The sequence below is a fragment of the Lepus europaeus genome, chromosome 13 (assembly GCF_033115175.1).
Source record: "Lepus europaeus isolate LE1 chromosome 13, mLepTim1.pri, whole genome shotgun sequence".
Classification (NCBI taxonomy): domain Eukaryota; kingdom Metazoa; phylum Chordata; class Mammalia; order Lagomorpha; family Leporidae; genus Lepus; species Lepus europaeus.
The window spans coordinates 9167369-9186697 of record NC_084839.1 but is presented as its reverse complement, the minus strand read 5'-3'; positions in this window follow the sequence as shown (position 1 = coordinate 9186697).

The window sequence follows — 19329 nt, the reverse complement described above, 5'->3', positions numbered from 1 at the left end:
CAAGGAGTTCACAAACTCAGTAACTTGGAACTTCGGTGAAAGTTGAGAACACATTGAGGGCTGCATAAACTCTTTGTCCCAGGGGTAGATCAAACGAATACTCACAGAGGCCAGATTTCAACTACACTCAATTCCACTCACCTGTACCGGATAACGTCCCAACTGAGTCAAAAAAAAAAAAAAGAGAGAGAGAGAGCAATCCAGCAAGGAGCAAGGGAGAGAACAATCTGGGTGAGTCACTTTTTGCACAGCCTTAAACCCGAAGAATCAAGCGGAGCTCTCTGGCCACACCCATCACAGCCCCTAAGGATCCATCAAAGCAGACAGCCCACTTAGAGGCATAGTATAACGAGAAAAAAACACGACAGCAAAAAAAAAAAAAAAACATAAATTATTTCCAACATGCCAAACAACAAACGTAGAAACCAAGGTAACAAGAGCAAGGAAGACACTATGATGCCCCCAAATGAACAAGACACCCCAATGCAAGATAATGAAGATGAAGAGATAGAGGAAATGCAAGAAGCAGATCTCAAAAAATTGATAAGAACATTAAGAAGTTCTCAAAAACAAATTCTTGAACTACAGAAATCCTTAATGGACAAGATAGAAAATCTCTCTTGTGAAAATGAAATATTAAGGAGGAATCAAAATGAAATGAAACAACTAGTAGAACATGAAACTGTGATAGTGACAAAAAACACAATGAAATGAAGAAGGCAATAGATCAAATGACAAACACATTAGAGAGCCTTAAAAGCAGAATGGGTGAAGCCGAAGAGAGAATATCAGAATTAGAAGACAGAGAACAGGAAAGGAAACAGTCAAATCAAAGAAAGAAGAAGAAATCAGAAATCTAAAAAATACTGTCAGGAATCTACAGGATACTATTAAAAAACCCAACATTCGGGTTCTAGGAGTTCCTGAAGGCATGGAGAGGGAGAAAGGATTAGAATGCCTTTTTAGTCAGATACTAGCAGAAAATTTCCCAGGTTTGGAGAAGGACAGAGATATCCTAGTACAGGAAGCTCATAGAACCCCTAGTAAACATGATCAAAAGAGATCCTCACCACGACACATCGTAATCAAACTCACCACAGTGAAACACAAAGAAAAGATCCTAAAATGTGCAAGAGAGAAACGCCAGATTACTCTCAGAGGATCTCCAATTAGACTCACAGCTGACTTCTCGTCAGAAACCCTACAAGCTAGGAGAGAATGGCGAGATATAGCCCAGGTACTAAGAGAGAAAAACTGCCAGCCCAGAATATTATATCCTGCAAAGCTCTCATTTGTGAATGAAGGTGAAATTAAGACCTTTCACAGCAAACAGAAATTGAAATAATTTGTCGCCACTCGTCCAGCCCTGCAAAAGATGCTTAAAGATGTGTTACATACAGAAACACAGAAACACGGTAACCAATATGAAAGAAGATAAAGGAAGGAAACCTCACAGCAAAAGATCACAGGAGTCTCAAACCATATATTAGAAAAAATCTTTGGCAAATGACAGGGCAAAGTTACTCCTTCTCAATAGTCACATTGAATGTTAATGGCTTGAACTGTCCAGTTAAAAGACACCGATTGGCTGATTGGGTTAAGGAACAAAACCCATCTTTTTGCTGCTTACAAGAAACTCATCTTTCCAACAATGATGCATACAGACTGAAAGTGAAAGGCTGGAAAAATATATACCAGGCCAACAGAAATGAAAAAAGAGCGGGTGTAGCCATCTTAATATCGGACAACATAAACTTTACCACAAAAAATGTCAGGAGAGACAAAGAGGGGCACTATTTAATGATTAAGGGATCCATTCAACAGGAAGATATAACGATTATTAATGTATATGCACCTAATTACAGGGCACCAGCTTATTTAAAAGACTTGTTAAGGGACTTAAAGGGAGACTTAGACCCCAATACAATAGTACTGGGGGACTTCAATACTCCACTCTCAGAGATAGACAGATCAACAGGACAGAAGATCAACAAGGAGACAGTAGATTTAAATGACACTATAGCCCAAATGGATCTAACAGATATCTATAGAACATTTCATCCTACATCTAAGGACTTTACATTCTTCTCAGCAATACATGGAACCTTCTCTAGGATTCACCACATAGTAGGCCATAAAGCAAGTCTCAGCAAATTCAAAAGAATTAGAATCATACCATGCAGCTTCTCAGACCACAAAGGAATGAAATTGGAAATCAGCAACTCGGGAATCCCTAGAGCACGTACAAACACAGGGAGACTGAACAACATGCTCCTGAATGAACAATGGATCACAGAAGAAATTAAAAGAGAAATCAAAAATTTTCTGGAATTAAATGAGGATAAAATCACAACATACCAAAACCTATGGGATACAACAAAAGCAGTGTTAAGAGGAAAGTTTATATCAATAGGTGCCTACATCAAGAAATTGGAAAGGCACCAAATAGATGAGCTTTCAAGTCATCTCGAGGATCTAGAAAATCTGCAGCAAACCAAACCCAAACCCAGTAGGAGAAGAGAAATAATTAAAATCAAAGAAGAAATTAACAGGATTGAATCCAAAAAAAAATTACAAAAAATCAGCCAAACAAGGAGATGGTTTTTTGAAAAAATAAACAAAATTGACACCCCATTGGCCCAACTCACTAAAAAAAGAAGAGAAAAGACCCAAATCAATAGGATCAGAGATGAAAAGGGAAACATAACAACAGACACCACAGAAATAAAAAGAATCATCAGAAATTACTACAAGGACTTGTATGCCAGCAAACAGGGAAATCTATCAGAAATGGACAGATTCTTGGATACATACAACCTACCTAAATTGAGCCAGGAAGACATAGAAAACCTAAACAGACCCATAACTGACACAGAAATTGAAACAATAATAAAGGCCCTCCCAACAAAGAAAAGCCCAGGACCAGATGGATTCACTGCTGAGTTCTACCAGACATTTAGAGAAGAACTAACTCCAATTCTTCTCAAACTATTGAAAACAATCTAAAAAGAGGGAATCCTCCCAAATTCTTTCTATGAAGCCAGCATCACCTTAATTGCTAAGCCGGGAAAAGATGCAGCATTGAAAGAGAATTACAGACCAATAGCCCTGATGAACATAGATGCAAAAATACTCAATAAAATTCTGGCCAATAGAATGCAACAACACATCAGAAAGATCATCCACCCAGACCAAGTGGGATTTATCCCTGGTATGCAGGGATGGTTCAACGTTCGCAAAACAATCAACGTAATACACTACATTAACAGACTGCAGAAGAAAAACCATATGATTCTCTCAATAGACGCAGAGAAAGCATTTGATAAAATACAACACCCTTTCATGATGAAAACTCTAAGCAAACTGGGTATGGAAGGAACATTCCTCAATACAATCAAAGCAATATATGAAAAGCCCACGGCCAACATCCTATTGAATGGGGAAAAGTTGGAAGCATTTCCGCTGAGATCTGGTACCAGACAGGGATGCCCACTCTCACCACTGCTATTCAATATAGTTCTGGAAGTTTTAGCCAGAGCTATTTGGCAAGAAAAAGAAATTAAAGGGATACAAATTGGGAAGGAAGAACTCAAACTATCCCTCTTTGCAGATGATATGATTCTTTATTTAGGGGATCCAAAGAACTCTACTAAGAGGCTATTGGAACTCATAGAAGAGTTTGGCAAAGTAGCACAAAAATCAACAGCCTTTGTACACACAGGCAATGCCATGGCTGAGAAAGAACTTCTAAGATCAATCCCATTCACAATAGCTACAAAAACAATCAAATACCTCGGAATAAACTTAACCAAGGACGTTAAAGATCTCTATGATGAAAATTACAAAACCTTAAAGAAAGAAATAGAAGAGGATACCAAAAAATGGAAAAATCTTCCATGCTCATGGATTGGAAGATTCAATATCATCAAAATGTCCATTCTCCCAAAAGCAGTTTACAGATTCAATGAGATACCAATCAAAATACCGAAGACATTCTTCTCAGATCTGGAAAAAATGATGCTGAAATTCATATGGAGACACAGAAGACCTCGAATAGCCAAAGCAATCTTGTACAACAAAAACAAAGCCAGATGCATCACAATACCAGATTTCAGGACATACTACAGGGCAGTTGTTATCAAAACAGCATGGTAATGGTACAGAAACAGAAGGATAGACCAATGGAACAGAATAGAAACACCAGAAATCAACCCAAACATCTACAGCCAACTTATATTTGATCAAGATCCAAAACCAATCCCTGGAGTAAGGACAGTCTATTCAATAAATGGTGCTGGGAAAATTGGATTTCCACGTGCAGAAGCTTGAAGCAAGACCCCTACCTTTCACCTTACACAAAAATTCACTCAACATGGATTAAAGACTTAAATCTACAACCCGAAACCATCAAATTATTAGAGAGCATTGGAGAAACCCTGCAAGATATAGGTATAGGCAAAGACTTCTTGGAAAAGACCCCAGGAGCACAGGCAGTCAAAGCCAATAACATTTGGGAATGCATCAAATTGAGAAGTTTCTGTACTTCAAAAGAAACAGTCAGGAAAGTGAAAAGGCAACCGACAGAATGGGAAAAAATATTTGCAAACTATGCTACAGATAAAGGGTTGATAACCAGAATCCACAAAGAAATCAAGAAACTCCACAACATCAAAACAAACAACCCACTTAAGAGATGGGCCAAGGACCTCAATAGACATTTTTCAAAAGAGGAAATCCAAATGGCCAACAGACACATGAAAAAATGTTCAAGATCACTAGCAATCAGGGAAATGCAAATCAAAACCATAATGAGGTTTCACCTCACCCCGGTTAGAATAGCTCACATTCAGAAATCTACCAACAACAGATGCTGGAGAGGATGTGGGGAAAAGGAACACTAACCCACTGTTGGTGGGAATGCAAACTGGTTAAGCCACTATGGAAGTCAGTCTGAAGATTCCTCAGAAACCTGAATATAACCCTACCATACAACCCAGCCATCCCACTCCTTGGAATTTACCCAAAGGAAATTAAATTGGCAAACAAAAAAGCCGTCTGCACATTAATGTTTATTGCAGCTCAAATCACAATAGCTAAGACCTGGAACCAACCCAAATGCCCATCAACAGTAGACTGGATAAAGAAATTATGGGACATGTACTCTATAGAATACTATACAGCAGTCAAAACAATGAAATCCAGTCATGTGCAACAAAATGGAGGAATCTGGAAAACATTATGCTGAGTGAATTAAGCCAGTCTCAAAGGGACAAATATCCTATGTTCTCCCTGATCAGCGACAACTAACTGAGCACCAAAGGGAAAACCTGTTGAAGTGAAATGGACACTATGAGAAACAGTGACTTGATCAGCCCTTGTCCTGACTGTTGATGTACAATTTAATACTTTATCCCTTTTAGTATTTTTTTTTGTTCTAGTACTATTGGTTGAACTCTGTAATTAACACACAATTATTCTTAGGTGTTTAAATTTTAACTGAAAAGTGATCCCTGTTAAATATAAGAGTGGGAATAAGAGAGGGAGGAGATGTACAATTTGGGACATGCTCAATCAGACTTGCCCCAAATGGTGGAGTTAGAAAAGTGCCAGGGGATTCTAATACAATCGCATCAAGGTTGCATGTACCAACGCCATCTCACTAGTCCTAGTGATCAATTTCAGGTCACAATTGATCACACTGATAGGTCTAAGAGTCAAAGGGATCACACAAACAAGACTAGTGTCTGTGAATACTAACTGATAGAATAAAAAAGGGAGAGAACGATCCAGCATGAGAAGTGGGATACACAGCAGACTCATAGAATGGCAGATGTCCTAAACAGCACTCTGGCCTCAGAATCAGCCCTTAAGGCATTCGGATCTGGCTGAAGAGCCCATCAGAGTATTTTAGACATGGAAAGCCAAGACACTCTGGCAAAAAAAAAAAAGAAAGAAAAGAAAAATGCTACCATAAAATATTTCCATCATGTCATAGGCATTCTACAAGATAGTGAGCACCTATAATCTACATGAGCAAAATTCAATAAATATCAGTGACATTAACAATGACCAGTGTGTGTTTACCAAAAGATAAACACTAACATTGAGGTAAATAAAGAAAAAAATAGTCCCTGTTTTCAAAAAGAAAATGTATAAATAGTTAAAACAATGGATGAACCCTTAAAACTGGCGTTGTGGTACAGTATGTTAAGTATTTGCCTGTGAAGCTAGCAACCCATATGCACAAGCCAGTTCATGCCCCAGCTGCTCCAGTTCCAATCCAGCTCCCTGACAATGTACCTGAGATAGCAACAGAAGATGGCCCAAGTGTGTGAGATCTGGATGAAACTCTTGGCTCCTGGCTTCTGCCTGGCCCAGCCCTGGATGTTGCAACCATTTGGGGAGTGAATCAGCAGATAAAGATTTCTCTGTCTCTACCTCTCTTTCTGTAATTCTGCCTTTCAAATAAATAATTTTTTTAAAAAAAAGAAAGCAATTAACTATATTTAGTAGGCAAAGAAAAGCTTCAGCAGACGTCATATTTGACCCAGTCAAAGAAAAAAAAATTTCAACAAGGGATTAGGGGCTAGGGAACCATGAGACCAAGGGCACCACCACATGTAAAAGCACAGGGTGGTGCCCTGAAGGACTGTGACCTCTGGGGGACAGCACAGCACTCACTTAGGCCAGAGAGGTCAAAGATGCCCCATTGGGGAAGCTTGAAAAACCCTGTGAACATTTCAAGGAGGTCAGAACTGTCGCTTGGGACAACAGGGAGTTGAATTTTCCTTTACAGAGAAACACAACATGGCAAAGTCTGTGTTCTGAAAGGGTCATTCTCACCGCACAGGAAAGAATGGGATGGAGTCAGAGCAGAGATGGGAGGCCAAGAGGAAACCATGCCATCAAGCAGAAGAGAAGTGACCACCTTGAGCCCAGTAAGACCAGGGAGGAGATGCAAGAGAAGAAGCTGCTATGTGAGAGATGTTAATGAAAAACAGATTGCTATTTCTTTGTAATGGACTTCTATAAAAACACAGCAAGTGTGAGACGTGATCATTCTGGCATCCCAACAACATATGTTGTGAAAGAAGGTGCTGCTGCAATGTTTACAACGGCCTCTCATGGACACTCACAAACCCACTCCAACATCCCAGCACTCAAGCAGCCCGACAAGTCCCCTCGCCTTGCACAGCAGTCAGGGCAGACTCTCAGGACCAAAGTCGCCAAGGTCTCCAGCCAGAGCAGGACAATCAAGCGTGGAGCAGAGGCCGCTGGGGAGGAAGCCCAACAGACAAGGTCGTCCCCAGGCCTTGTTCAGTGCCAGAGAAAGAGTGTATGGTTTCAGAGCCTACACTATAGGGTCCAGTTCAGCAACTTAACAGAGCCAGGCCTTTGCACAAGTCATTGGGCTCTCAAATCTCCCAACTTCCTCCCCATGTAGAATGAGAGTGTTTGAGAAAACCCTGGTGTACAAGGCAGTGCTCCAAAGGTGGAAAGAGACCAAAAAAAAGAGGACAAATCCCAGATCTCACCAAGTGTCAATCAAGTGAGGGGATTAATGAACAAAAGCAGTCTCAGGTGGCCACAAGACACACAGATCTCTGCACCACAAAACAAGGGAAAAGGGATATTGTAGACAAAGGTGGGCCTCCCACAATCTGAATGCACCTGGAGAACTATTATCATTTGTGAGACACACCCCAGCCATTAGCCAGGAGCCTCTGATAAAAGCAGCAGGTTGTCTTAGTGACTTTATTTACCGCATATGGCCTGGGATGACCTCCAGGGTTACCAGCAAGATGGCAGTCACAACCAAAGTGGCCAGTCATGTCCAGGATAATGCAGGCCAATGCCAATTACCTGACACAGTCCTGATGAGTCTGAGCAGTGCATCTCAAGTGCCTTAAATGAGGAAACATCCTTGCCTTCTCCAAAGCACACTCTCTCTAGGTAGCTAATCCTCAAAATTCTTTCAGTGGAAAGAATTCATATTTCACACAGAGTCTACAGTCTTGCCCATTTCTGTGTCAGTATTTTCTTAGGAGACCCCAATTTTTGATTTAAAAAATCTAGATAACCTATATGCTTGGGACAAGCCCAGATGATGGAGAAGTTGGACACCTGACTGCACCAGCCCCCCTCAGCAGGTGTCCTTGAATGAAACATGGCCCCCAAGGGGGCTCACAGTTCTCCAGGAAAAGCAGTGAGTACAGCTGAGCAGCAGTGTGCCCCGAGGTGGCCCAGACTGAGGAACAACCTGGCGTCCCTAACCACTCTCCTCCTCAAGCCTGAGTAGCATGGCGGGGAAGGACAGCAGGTGAGGACAAAGGTCCATCCCACAGTGCAGAGAAAACAGGCCACATGGTGGAAGCCACAGCCACTGGACCACAGAGGCTGCAGAAGGAAAGGAAAACAAGAGCTCATGGATTCCCCAGCCTCACTGCTTTATTACCATGGCTTTCTCATATCCTGGAGGTAGCCTCTAGCATGGTTCCTCTCTCCTCACTACCCTGATAGCCATCTTTCCCAGCTCACTGCCAAATGTATTTTTTTTAAATTGCTCAGTTTCTTAAACTCTTCAGAGGCACTAAGTTGGGCCCATATCTGCATTTCTGGTTTCCCCCACAAGGACTCAGCTGATCCTGCAGCAAATGATGCTCTTTAGAGGACGTCTGTCACCTTGCCCATGCAGGATAGCCCTTTCCATCCAGATCTCATTGGGTCACTTTGTCATGACAAACTGCCAGGATCCCAGCTTCATTCGGTAAATATATACCAGAGTAACTGAGGGGAGTCCGTTCTTTGCTGGAAAACTTTGAATAGGGCAACCATGTGGTGGAGCATGCTAGAAATGAGCGTATTGTTCACAGACTAACAACCTAAACTCAGCTCTTGTATGCTATTCCTGTCTTCCATGAACTTAATAAGGTCCCCTGGGATTTTCATGAAGCATAACACTGCCTGTCACTTTGGGAGGGGGCACTTTGTATGTGGTCCCTTTCACACAGTTAATCCTTACAACAATCCTATGTGGTAGGTTGTAAGAGAGGGAACTGGAGCCTGCCCTCAATTCATGTGCTGAACCACTAACCTTGCATACAGCAGAATGGGATTTTATTTGGAGAAAGGGCCATCAAGAGGTGATTAAGCTACAGTGAAACCTTCAGGGTAGACCTAATCCAATCTGAATGGAATCCTTAGAAGCACACAGGGACCAGGGGTGACAGCCACGTGAAGAAGCCGCAAGAGAGCAGCACCTCAAAACAAGGAGAGAGGTCTAACATGGAACTAACACTTCCCAGGCCTTGATCTTGGACTTGTAGCCTCCAGAAATGTGGCAAAAGAAATTCCTATTGCTTCACCCACCCAGTCTGTGGTGTTGCATTGTGGCAATCCCAGCAAACGTATACATAGGCTTGCTTCAAAAATCCCAACTTGCCAGATGAGAGAAGGGCCCGAGGTTCCAGAGCCAGCACATGAACCTGAACATGGACTTGCTGTGGAAATACATGCTTGCAACATTGCATGGTTTTCCCTTCTGCAAAACAAGTTAGGTTTAAGCCATCTTTTGTGAAGTCACTTTTTTAAAGTAAAATTGCATGAAGATATTATCTCTGAAGTTACTTCCAGTTTCATCTTCCTTCTCCAAATGGTTCCCTAATTCCCATTGAATCAGGTGTTGTTTCCAAACACAACAAACACCAGCCATGCTCTAGACTAAACTGTAGCTGTAGTGAGAAAGCTACTAAATTTGCTTTTCTAGACCCAGAGAAAGATAAGAAGCAAAGACTCAGTACCTACATGCCTACTATCTGCAATCTACCACATTAATAACTGTAATATTCCCATTTATCCAGATAGAAATCTGAGGATTATGTGTGGGACTGGATATTAAGGGAGTAGGATAATGGAGGAAGGAATACAAAGTCGTTTAAGGTCAAGTTTATTGATAAGGAACCACTGAGTACAGATCCTGGATTTCACGAGTAGCATAAGGGATCAAAGAGGGCTATAACAGATTGGCTGGCTGCTTGGTTGGTGGGTAGCTGACGACTGAAAAACAAATGCAGCCTATACTAAACGAAGTTGAAATGCATAACTACTTGTTATACCATAGAAGAAGATAAGCAAAGACCTAAGAAGACTGGGATGTTAGAGTAGATTTGTGTAAGTTCTACTCACCCACCCAAAGGATCCAGAAGACATGCCTCTCCCCACAGCTGCGATGACAGGAGTCCCAGCATCCTTAAAGGGTTACATAATTGTAACTCTATAGGAAGAGCAATCACAGTAGGAACTGTGGCCACTGAACCAGGATTTTTCAAAGCAATGGGAAAAATTGGATCCCAGGGTGACAGAAACCAAATGGCAGCACTCAATCACCAAAGACAAGGTAGATGTGGTTACCATGAAGGACAAAAGAGTCAAAACAATAATCTGGGGCTGGTACTGTGGCACAGCAGGTTAACGCCCTGGCCTGAAGTGCTGGCATCCCATATGGGCGCCGGTTCGAGACCCAGTAGAAGATGGCCCAAGTCCTTGGGCCCCTACACCCACATGGGAGACCTGGAAGAAGCTCCTGGCTCCTGGCTTTGGGTTGGCCCAGCTCCAGCCATTGTGGCCATTTGGGGAGTGAAGCAGCAGGTAGAAGACCGCTCTCTCTCTCTATCTCTATCTCTCTCTCTCTTTCTGCCTCTCCTCTCTCTGTATAACTGACTTTCAAATAAATAAATAAATCTTTAAAAAAAAGCAATAATCTGAGTAGTCTGACTGGCCTCACCATGACCTGTGATGCTGGCTACTTGACAGTTGTTTCCTGAGAATAGAACAGATAAATGTTCCACCAAACGTGTATCCGAGCAAGTAGAAGGGTTCTAAGTCAAGTCTAATATCAATCAAAAGAATCACAACTCGCCAATCAATATTTAGTTGACAGACCAGGAATCTCTTGAACCACTGGAGGCCAGCAGCCATGAAGAAGGATCCCACAACACTGCCCACAAAATATACTGCTAATCCTCTCCTAGCCTTTTCCAAAGGGATCTTTGACCAGAGTGACTGTGTACTAGGGGAAAGAAAACAACCAGACATTTGCAGAGCCGCTGGGCACTGACTGTGGTCACTGTGGTCCCCTAGCCAGAGTCAGGTGACCAAGAGTTCTACTCAGGTCATTTTCTCTTGGTGTATCCCTGAGCCCACCTATTGCTACTCCCCTATTTCCCTGCTCTGGGAAGCAGAATTCCCACACACCAACTTCAATGATTTCCTGCAACTTACCTATAAATTAGTATGAAACATGTCAGGAGATCTTTGGAATCTTTCTTGCCATCATTTCTTTTTTTAAGCAATAGAGAATCAGATTTCAAAAAGTTTTGTTTTTATTTTAGGAAAAAATACCAGATAATACAAAGACTGCATTTAATCCCTGACTTCCAGTGACTCCCATCCCCAGAGGGAAGACAGCTTATTCCCAAACAGAAGAGTAAAAGATCAGTGTCCAGCCCCCATGGCAATCCGTCCCCCATTGGGAAAATGCTGGAAATATTTTATAACCACAGCAAACAGCAAAATGCCAGACGCACACTTGGCTGACTGCCATGCTACATCTGTGGCCTAATTCAGACACACAGTGGCTGTGACATCACCTGTGACTGGTACCGTGGCGGGTGGAGAGCCAGGAGCCACCCTAAGGACACAACAGAGAAAGCTCTTTACTGAGAGACAGAGATGGACTCCAAGCAGGTGAGCAGGTGATTCCAGGGGGATGGCTCAGGCCAAATCAGACCTTCTCTCCCTACCCCCATGCCTGCAAGATCCCCTGCACAGGGCAGGATTCCATCTGCAGGTGGGGTCAGGACCCTGGCCAGAACTGGAGGACAGGAAGGCCTGGAGCTGGGGGAGACTGAACTGTACTTTGACTCGGGGTGCCAGGGAGAGCCTACGAGGCAGGCAGTGAAGATGCCATCCTCATTACAGGGTCGAGTGGAGTGGACACAGGTGAGGAACAGTGGTCTACCGGTGGTCTCCAGTCCCACAGGGGTCACTGGCAGAGTGGATGGGAGCACCACACAGGGCCCTTTCCTCCAGGGACGGATAAGAGTCGAGGTCGAGATCCACACGCCCTCCCACACCTTCCCTGAACTCCTCCAGCCCTGACAGAGAGGGTGGGGTCCTCACAGGAAAGATGGCTCCTGACGGGCAGGCAGCCCTACAGAGTCAAGGCCATGCTGGGCCGGCCCATCCTTCCCTGGCAGCAGCAAGGTGGCCTGGGAGCCTGCTATGGCCCTGGGCCGTGTTCTGGTTCTCTTGCTGCTTCTCAGCCAGGTGGTCTTGAGAACTGGTCTCCCCTTACCCTTTGTTTCCCCATCAATAAAATGAAAATAAGCTGTGAGGATGAAGTGAGATCACGTGCAGCAAACGCGCAGCCCAGCCCCGTTGTAACCTCCTGGTCACAACAGCTACGGTGGTGCTGTCTACGGACACAACGCCCTGGGCTTTAAGCACCTGTGTGTCCCCTCACTCACTCTTCACAGCAGCCTATGGACACAGATGCATCATTTCCTCATTTTCCATACGAGAAAACCAAAGAAGAGATGCAGCAAAACTACAGAAGTGAGGCTGGGTTTGAATCCAGGTGATCTCACTCCCACCACTGGTGCCTGCAGCTCACTAAGTAGCAGAAATACGATAGTGGTTTTTGTCATTTTGCCAACCTCAAAGCTTTTGTGAAGTTAAGAAATAAAACCCAAAGAGTCCCTGGGAGGGTGCATGGCACAGTCCAGATATTCAATAAACTGAGGCCCAGGTGGGCATTTAGCCTAGTGGGTAAAATACCCACAATCCCCCATGAGAGGGCCTACTTTTGGTTCCAGGCTCTGGCTCCTGACTCCAGCTTCCTATTAATGGAGATCCTAGAAGACAGCAATGAGGACTCAAGAACTCGGGTTTCCGGCACCCACATGAGAGACCTGGATCGTGTTTCCAGCCCCTAGCTCTGCCTTAGTGAGCCTCAGCCATGCAGACATTTGGAGAGTGAACCAAGAGCTGGGGAAGCACCTTCTCACTCGCTCGCTCACTCTTTCCCCTTCTCCTTCTCCCTCTTTCTCTCTGCCTCTCAAATTAGTAAATAAGCAGTGATTAATGGTTAGTGTTTCCATCACTCTAACTAAGGCCAACAGAAGAAGGAATGGTGTACATAACCAACTGCCACCCTAATGCTGAGCTACAAACACCCATCAAGCCAACGGCACACAGCAATGAGCTCACAAATCTGAGAGGATGGGGTTGGGGATGGGTTCAGTCACGTTGCCTGGCTTCCCTCCCATGTCTGGGCTCAGCTGGTTGCCAGCTGATCAAGGATGGCTGAGGGGGAGCTTCTGAGTGCAGCGGGCTCTGTGGGTCACTCGTTCAGTAGCAGACAAGGGCTACACTTCCTCCTGCAGTTGATGGAGGGAAAGAGCAAGCCCACTGAGCAAGAACCTTCTAGTCTCAGCTTGGGTTCTATCTGTTAACCTCCCATTGATCACAGCTGGCGGCACAGCCAAGTCAAATGCTAGAGAGCAAAGACCCTGCTCAATTCTAAGCAGCAGGGTACAGAAAAGGAAGTGTAAAATAATCTTTCATAATCACAAAACCAGCAGCCTGTCTCTGAGCTGCCACCAGTGCAATTGCCAAAACACACCACACTCCTCCTCCAGGAAAGCTTCTCGCAGTCACTTTGACATAAGATCTCTGAGTGCCCCGCACTTGGCCAGCACCAAGAATCCCTCTGAAGTCAGCTTGCTCCATCAGATCAGGAGATGCCAGAAGCCACAGTGGCCCTGGAAACAGACCCAAGAATCAGCAAACACGGTCCCTGCTCTAAGTAATGTTCCAGTGGAGAAGGCATCATATAAATACATAATATAATCTCAGATAACTAAAAATTCTATGAAAAAAAATTAACCAGAATTATTTGACAGAGAAAGCAGAGAGCCTGGGATGGTCTTAGAAGACATACCTGAGACTCACTTCTATATCCTCAGCCTTCAGTCCAGTGCCTAACAAGGAATTGGCCTCAACACATGTGGGAAGGAGGATGTACAGGTGGACAGACAGGTGGATGGATGGATGGATGGATGCACAGATGTATAAAGATGCCAAGATGAAGAGTTAGATGCACAAGTGGATGAATGCATGAATGGATGGACACTGAGACTTAACATGGCCCCTTCCACTTTTGCTTCCTCAACACTTTTACACTTTGTATCCTTAGGGCCCATGAACAACCCCAAAGAGAAGATCCGGTTCCCTGTCCACATCTGGACAGCCAGCACAGTAGCCACAGCATCTCAGCTCTCCACAGTGACCAAGGGCATTGCCTTCCTGTCAGCCTCCCACTTCAGTGCTGGAGGAGCGTCCCCACAGTAGATGCTGCCCAGTGTCCTTTTTGAGAACTCCAGCCCTGGTCCTCGCCCTCTGGTGGATGCTTTGGCATTGGGGTGTGAGAGGATCTTGAAAAGACACCAGCTCTGAACCTGCTCCACCGTGATTTCACTAGGTTACATCGGCAGATTCACTGTCCCCACATTTTGGCTTCTCGCCCCCATCTGTTGAATGTATCTGTGTATACTGAATCTTTTTATAATAATTCACAACGTTGGTTTCATTGTCCACTTTAGTAAGAAGTCACGTGACTTGCTTAATGTCACTGCTGTAGATTGGCAGGGCTGCCACTCAGTCGAGTTTTGTGAAGTAACATGGCGGAATGGAAATCAAAAGCTCTCCCTGGCCCAACAGACATGGACTGAGATGCACATCCGATCAGCTGCTTACCCTGGAGCCAAGGCTCTCTGAAGCAATGGTAAACTGGACAGAACCGGCAGGCACAGGAATAGCTAAAATGACCACACACATGGTCTAGTAGAGTGCATTTGGTAAAAGCTCCTATATTGGTTGCTTGTATTTTTATTTTTGAAAAATGTGTAGAGAAGTGACTGACAGTATGGATTTCAAACCTGAACAAACAAGTAAATATTAGCAATCTCCCCAACTGCGTGTGCCTACAAATAAAAAAATCCAGAAAGCCACTTCTTCCTCTGAGGACACAGTGGCCTAGAAAATAGGCTATCGATGTGGTGGGCCGGGCATTTTGCTGCAATGCTCTTCACCAACTCTCTCAGTTGTGGGTGGTGAAATCGGAGGCACGCATGAAGCTGAGGGGAGCACGTGGGTGGCAGGGTCTTTGAGCCATTCTCTGGGGCAATTCGTACTATGGAAAGTTGTTTTTAATTTGTTCCATATGAATCACGAAAACACGAAACACTCGGGTTTTATCATAATTCTCAATGAGATAAATACTATGTGCTCGTGCAATGAAAAATGGAAAATACGTATTTAGGCCAAAAACTTCATTTAAAAAAAGTGAACATAAGGAAATGATTTCCTAAAAAGCCTTGTAGTCTGAGACAAAAGATCAACCCAGTCATCTTAAGGATACAGATCACACTTATCACATTGGTTATGTCCCTTGACTAAAACAAGCTTTCAAGCACAAGTTACCCAAGTAGCAAGAGAGTTCTGCAGAACACAAGCACACACTCCACAGCACTGCACACCTAACCCAGCTCACGCCAGGTCCTGCAATCGCACCTGCTCTGCTTCAACTCACCAGTGCAGCCCTGGACAGGTTGCTGAATCTCTCTGAACCTCAGTGCTCCCACTGCCACAGTATAACTAATTCCCATGCTAAATGAGAAGATCAGATGAAATCATAGAACTCACTTGATGAATTACGACCCATTTGCAGATGTCAGCTTCTATTGCTCTCATAGACTGAAAAACACACAAATGTTTTTAAGGACCTGTCACGAGCCCAACAATGGGCTCAACACAAAGAAGTTTAGGGAAGGTAGACGTGGCCCCCTGCCTCCAAGAGCTTGTAAGCAAAGTTTCACACAAGAGGAGGGAGCCACATAAGATAACAGAGATGCACACTAGTGTGTTTACAGGAGCAATTACAAATGGCTACAAGGGGCCGGCACCCATGGCTCACTAGGCTAATCATGACTCTCACTAGGCTAATCTTCTGCCTGCGGCGCCAGCACCCCGGGTTCTAGTCCGGGTTCGGGCCCCGGTTCTGTCCTGTTGCTCCTCTTCCAGTCCAGCTCTGCTGTGGCCCAGGAAGGCCGTGGAGGATGGCCCAAGTGTTTGGGCCCTGCACCCACGTGGGAGACCAGGAGGAAGCACCTGGCTCCTGGCTCCTGGCTCCTGGCTTCGGATCGACGCAGCACCAGCTGCAGTGGCCATTTGGGGGGGTTAACCAATGGAAGGGAGACCTTTCTCTGTCTCTCTCTGTCTCTCTCTCACTGTCTAACTCTGCCTGTCCAAAAAAAAAAAAAAAAAGGCTACAAGGAACATGGCTATAGGAAAATGAATGTAGTGGGAAGCACAGAAGATCCTCACAAGAAACAAGTAACGCTAAGGAAACTTGCATCTCAGACGACAATTTGGCAAAGTCAGATGGATGGATCTCAATTAATGTCACCACATCCCTCTGCAAGTGCAGCTCTGGCCCTGGGGGGCTAAGAGATCAGGTAGAAGATTGAGAAAAGGCCTAGTAGTGACCACTATGGACCCAGATGTCCTCTCATGTGCACAACAGGCCACTCGTGGTCCTCGGCCCCACCACACGTCTTCCGTCTCCACTGGGAGGAGAAAGGACATGCAGATGTTATAGAAAGGAACTGAGCAGCAACTCCAGAAAGAACAGCTGGCACAGCAGTGGGGAGACACAGGCAGACAGGAGTCAAGGAAGTAAACTGCATGCTGCTTGTCTCCACAGTCCCACTGAACTCTCTCGACTGGAAATGGAATTAATATTCCCATTTTACAAGTAAAGAACCTGGGGCTCATTGCTATTGTAAAAGTAGGACAAGATCCCATACCTGGTAAGCAAAAATCAGATCTGAGCCCTAGTGTATCAGACACCTGAGATCACATGGCTCACAGGGGAGGCACAAGACCCTGCACAGGGGCAGAATGGCTGGGAAGTCCAGGAAAGCGGTTTCCACTCCTCTGCCTTTGCTCCTTGGCTGGGAAAGGGAGGGGTTTGATGGGAGACACTCCCTTGGTTGGCCCCTTGCAAGGTCCTGGGGGCTTGCTGCAAAGCAGGAAAGGAGCAGCTTATGGGTGCTTGTGGGTCCCCAGGCCAGAGGGGAGCACCCAGGGGCCCAGCAGTGTGGAAGGGATGGAACTGGAGGCATCTGGCTGGGTGCTCCCTGGAGGATAGGTATATCTGGCCCTGCCCTGGTGGCCAAAACAGGTGATATTGAGGCAGCTGGTCTCAGGGGACCACCAAAGAGAAGGCAAGTGAGGCATCTGGTCTAAAGAAGGGCCTTACTGATGAGGATGCCCATCTAAAGCAAAAGGAGAGAAGCAAAGTCATGAGCCAAACAACACAGAAGCCAGCATGCAGAGGCCACTCATCCCTATAAGGCTGGACAAGCCATGGGGTGAACATGGCCCAGCTCCCTGCAAGATCAAAGCTAGGTCATCTCCAGTCATATTTTTACTTTAGTATAAACTTGGAGAAAGAAACAGAATTCAAGAATTCACATGAAAACATGAGGATTTAAAGAGGATTTAAAGAAGTTTTGTACTTTGAGCAACTCCTGGAGCTTGCTCCCCCAAACCCAGCCATCGGGCTTTGCAATGGGACAAAGAGGTCACAACACAAGGAAGGGCAGCCAGGCCAATGTGCAGGGTAGAGTCAGGGCTGGGCTCTGCAGTTAGATCCTGGTGGACAAGGGGGACAGGGACAAATCCCCTGGCCAGTGGCTGAGGGCCCAGTCATACACATTTGGAAAGGAACGGTGTCAGGCGAAAAACACCTCCTGCATATCTAGAGTTTAAACCCAAAAGAAATTGTTGAATGGAGGCCGGCGCCATGGCTCAATAGGCTAATCCTCTGCCTTGCAGTGCCGGCACACCGGGTTCTAGTCCCAGTCGGGGCACCGGATTCTGTCCCAGTTGCCCCTCTTCCAGGCCAGCTCTCTGCTATGGCCAGGGAGTGCAGTGGAGGATGGTCCAAGTGCTTGGGCCCTGCACCCTATGGGAGACCAGGAGAAGCACCTGGCTCCTGCCATCAGATCAGCACGGTGCGCCGGCCATTGGAGGGTGAGCCGATGGTAAAAGGAAGACCTATCTGTCTCTCTCTCTCACTGTCCACTCTGCCTGTCAAAAAAAAAGAAAGAAATTGTTGAATGGATTGAATGGACAGTGTGCAAACTGTTAAAGGCCCTGGACAGTAGGAATTACTTTCTTCACTGGGTAACCCGGGCAGCCCTGTCTGTGCCCTGATTGGTCCGCTCCTCCCTGACTATGCCTGCCTCCTTTGCAGCACCACCCAGCTCTCAAGCTGATGGCCCACCCCCACGTCATTCTCTGCTCCACAGCCAAGGAGCTGCCCTCCCTTTTCACTCTCTCTTATCTCCTCCTGCACAAGTTGTAGATTTGAGCCTTGCTGAGACTTGCTCCTTCTGGCCACTGACTGTCCCAGACACATGGGTGACTTCTCACCACACTTGAAGCATCCAGTTCAGAGTCCTGGCTGCTCAGGCTCCTCTGAGAGAGATGTCCACAGAGTAGCGGAGCAGAAGGAAACAGAGGGAACAAGACAAGGTTATCTACTGGGGATTGAGTTGTGTGGCCCAGGATTTCTATACTGAAGCCCTAATGGGGATTAGCCAGCTTTTCATCACAACATTGAAATACCTGTGGTAAGCTACAGATAAAGGAATCACAGTTTTGGAGGTTCACCATTCATATGGTGATATGACAGCCTCATTACTCTGGCATCTGGTAAGGGTGGGGGATGAAGGAGGATCATGTGATGGGCCAGGAAGCAGAGGGCACAGCTGGGCCTGCCTCCGACTTATATAACCAGCCTCCTCTTGAGGACACCCTCAATGACCTAAGAACCTCCCACCAAGCCCACCGGCCACACTGCATATGAGATTCTATCCTCTTAGGACCATGAATTTATGACTTTGGGATTTAACCTTCTACATGAGTTCGGGGCCATAATCTATTCAAACCAGAATGTAACCCTTACTAACTCAGAATGTGGCCTTCATGGCAAATGGGGTGGTAAGGACTTGAATGAGGCCATACCAGCATGGGGGGGAGTGGGGTGAAGCTAATCCAACATGACGCATGTCCTTAGGAAGAGTGACGAATTGGAGAGAAACACACTTGGTGAGAATCCACATGAAGACGAAAACCAAGATCAGGGTGACGTTTCTATAACAGAAACACCGAGGGTTGCTAACAAAGCCCAGGAAGAGT